This window comes from Ceratotherium simum, chromosome 7 (genome assembly GCF_057802395.1).
Source record: "Ceratotherium simum simum isolate JZ-2026a chromosome 7, ASM5780239v1, whole genome shotgun sequence".
Taxonomy (NCBI): Eukaryota; Metazoa; Chordata; class Mammalia; order Perissodactyla; family Rhinocerotidae; genus Ceratotherium; species Ceratotherium simum.
In genome coordinates, this window is record NC_141906.1 from 23710887 (window position 1) to 23714968 (window position 4082).

A 4082-nucleotide genomic window follows, 5' to 3' on the forward strand; every position below is an offset into this window, starting at 1 on the left:
TAAGCTTAGAGCATTCTCCATAATAGAGGCCACCTCTCCAGGAATAAAGATATTATTGGAGACACACCCCACCTAGGGGAAGAGTATTTCTCTGACTCCAGGAAGTCAGTTAGTTGTGTGACCTCAGTTCTCTGACGGGTCCAAGAAACTCAGTTGATTTTCAGTTTGTCCAGCTTTTTCTTGATATAAGGATGGGAGTGACAACTCAAGCTCTCTTTACCTGTTGGAGCTGAAAGGAAGTCTCTGAGTTTTTGTTTACACTCGACTTAGCCACATAATTTTTACTAATTTGTCACTTTTTCAATCCCTCTATATCCACTTAAAGATGTTTTGTCCATCGTTTCTACTTGTTCTCACTGGAAGGCTTTGTCTGAATTATCCTATCAGCCATTAGTAGAAATGGAAATCTAATCTCTTGGATGGTCAGATTAGAAGAAATTCCAATATCTTTCTTTTAAGATATTTTTTTCTCCCTGAAATGTCAAAGGATCTCAGGGACTTAGTCCAAACACCATGTGGAAAGAGAAACAGGCAATTTGACCCATCCATTAGTGCACTACTATTTGTCAGCTGTCAATGCTTCTCTCCTCAGTATATGAGATCACTGTTTAAAACAGGTGAAAGCACATGGTCCAATTTTGCCTTGTTGATAGATATAATAAAGCCCCTGTTATCTAAGTCACTCTTTCACAGGAAAGATGATTCAGTTCCTTGAGTTTTAACCGCCTAGGGTTCTCACACTTCGCTCCCAAGTTTACTGGCACAAGTTAGTTTTTTCTTACCAAATTCTGCCATAATGCTATGTGATTGGGTCAGGAGAGTCTTCCAGCCATAGCCGTATGTCATCCTGGAGCCAATATTTCACCCTGATCTACACTCTAGTGTTGAAATAAAAAAATTTTTTTTTTTACCTACTTTCTCTTCTCCCTGTCCTCAAACCTATATCATTTCTCTTATGGGGAATGTTCTACTCTAGAGAACTTTGGTGTCCCTTAGACTGCCGAAGAACCCTAGGATCTCACTGGGATTTTCTTAATTCATTACAGAACCTCAATGTAACATTGAATGTTAAAAAAAGTGGCTGACCACACATCTATGGACAGCACATCTTTGACAAAGGAGCCAAGAACATACAGTGTGGAAAGGAAAGTCTCTTCAATAAATAGTGTTGGGAAAACTGGACAGCTACATGCAAAAGAATGAAAGTAGACCATTATCTGACACCATACACAAAAATTAACTCAAAATGAATTAAGGACTTGAACGTAAGACCTGAAACCATAACAATTCAACAGCAGAAAAACAAACAACCTGGTCAAAAAATGGGTAGAGTATATGAACAGATATTTCTCCAAAGAAGACATACAGATGGGAAACAGGCACATGAAAAGATGTTCAACATCACTAATTATTAGGGAAATGCAAATCAAAACTACAATGAGATATCACCTTACACCCATCAGAATGGCTATAATTAACAAGACAAGAAATGACAAATGTTAGAGAGAATGTGGAGAAAAGGAAACACTCATACACTGCTGGTGGGACTGCAAACTGGTGCAGTCACCGTGGGAAACACTATGGAGATTTCTTAAGAAATTAAAAATGGAAATGCCATATGATCCAGCTATCCCACTACTGGATATTTATCCAAAGGACATGAATTCAACAATTCAAATTGATTTATGCATCACTATGTTCATCGCAGCATTATTCACAATAGCCAAGATGTGGAAGCAACCCAAGGGCCTATCAATGGATGAATGGGTAAAGAAGATGTGGTGTGTATACACACACACACACACACACGCAATGGAATACTACTCAGCCATAAAAAAGACAAAACCATGCCATTTGTGATAACATGGATGGACCTTGAGGGTATTATCCTAAGAGACATAAGCCAGACAGAGAAAGGCAAACACCATATGATTTCACTCATACGTGGAAGATAAACAAACATATGGATAAGGAGAACAGATTAGTGGTTACCAGAGAGGAAGGAGGTGGGGGGGGGTGAAAAGGGTAAAGGGGCACATATGTATGGTGATGTATAAAAACTAGACTATTGGTGGTGAATGTGATGCATTCTATACAGAAATTGATATATAATAACGTACACCTGAAATTACACAATGTTATAAGCCTGTATGACCTCAATAAAGTAATTTTTAGAAAGTGATTGAAATATTCCTCTTAGTGTTTAATGCTAATTAACTCGAGTTGGCAAAGAGTTGTAAAGTGACAAAATAATTCCTGACAAATTCTTGATTTTATTTATATAAAGTTAAAGTTCTCCACAGGGTCTCTTTCTAGAGGATTTAAAATATGCTATATTTACCATTAGACAGAAAAATTGCTGCCAACTTTTAAATGGAATTTTCTTTTATTAATAGAGAAGTGATTTAAAATTTCACTTAGTTTAATATCATTCTTTTTAATGACATCTTAATTTACACTTTTAAAAATTAGTACTGAGGTTGAATAGAGAGAAAGGGGTCAGAGTGGGAACTCTGGAGCCTGACTGCTTGGGTTTTAATTTCACACTGCAACTTCCTTCCTTTTTGACCACTGGCAAGTTTCTCAACTTTCTTGCCTCATCTGCGTGATGTGTAAATAACACTTGTACTTGCTTCATAGGGTTGTTTTGGCAATTAAGTGACTTAATATTTGTGAAATGTTTAGAACACTGCCTTGCACATAGTGTGCGATATATAAATAGTGAATTAATTTGAATTGATGTTTCTAGCAATTGGGATATTTGGAATTAAAAAAATTCCCCAGAACTCTTGTACTCCAAAACCTGAGCTCTTTCTGTAATATCAACTATAAAATTCTGTCATTTAAAGTTGGCTCACTTCCTGACCACACTCTCACCCAAACCAAGCACCCTCCTAAAGCCCACTCTCAGCTCCTGGGTCCTAAGGGCATACATCATGGGGTTAAGGGCTGGGGGGATGACACTGTGCAGCACAGTGAGGACAACAGAGATGAAGGGAACATTTCTTCCCACCAGATGGGTGACAGATACTACAATAATGGCTGTGTAGAAAAAGAGAATGAGAATGAGATGGGAGCTGCAGGCATTCAGGGCCTTAGATGTTGCTTCAGCAGAGTTCAGCCTCAGCACTGAGCAAATGATCAAACCGTAGGAAGCAAAGACCAGACCCATGTCACTCCCAACCATAACCCAGACCAAGGCAAAGTGGTAAAACCTATTAATAGAGATGTCATCACAAGCCAGACTAGTGACCCCCAAGTTAGAGCACAGGCAGTGGTCAATCTCATTCTTGGAGCAGTAATGTCGCTGGGCAGCCAGTACAGGCACTGGGATGGCCAACAGGCAATTCCTGAGTACCGTGGACAGTGTGGCTTTGATCACAAAAGCTTCAGTGACTATTAGGGGTACTGAAGGGCATAGCAAATGGCTATATATCTGTCCACAGCCATGCAGAGGAAAATGCCTGACTCCATGCTCATAAAAGAGTTGATGGCATAGATCTGAGCAAAACACTCAGGGAGGCTGATGGCTTTGGCGTCAAACCAGAAAATGGCCAGAATCTTGGGCACGATGGTAGTAGCCAGGCCAATGTCCACTACAGCCGAGATACCAAGGAAGAGATGCATGGGCTGGTGCAGGGTAGGCTCATGTTGGATGGTGATCAAGGTGAGGAGATTGGCACCAAGAGCTAAGAGGTAGAGCAGAACCAGGGGCAAGGAGAGCCAGTGCTGCCACTCACGAATGCCTGGGAACCCCATCAGGATGAACTTGGACACTTGAAACCTTGAGTTATTGGTTATACTCAGGGTGGTATCCATATCATGTGATGTCTTCTTCTCAGCATCTACCTGTGAATTAAGGGGAAACAAGAATAGGCTGACATTAGCTCAGCTGAGGGTCAAAATTTGTGTAGAGGTGTAAGATTCATCCATGAATACTCAGTCCTTTTTAACATAATGTATCCTCAACCCACTTGAGACCCTTGGAAAAAGTTCAGATAAGAACAGTAGAAGAGTGAAAATAGATTCTAAGATAACAATGTTTAGCAAAAAGGTGAAGATTCACTGGCTTTGTTTTCTTG

General features: G+C 39.9%; 1 pseudogene; it reads right to left on the reverse strand.

Moving 5' to 3' along the window:
* Positions 1-2854: 2854 nt before the first annotated feature.
* On the reverse strand, positions 2855-3819 carry LOC101393410 (olfactory receptor 56B34-like; annotated as a pseudogene).
* Positions 3820-4082: the final 263 nt, after the last annotated feature.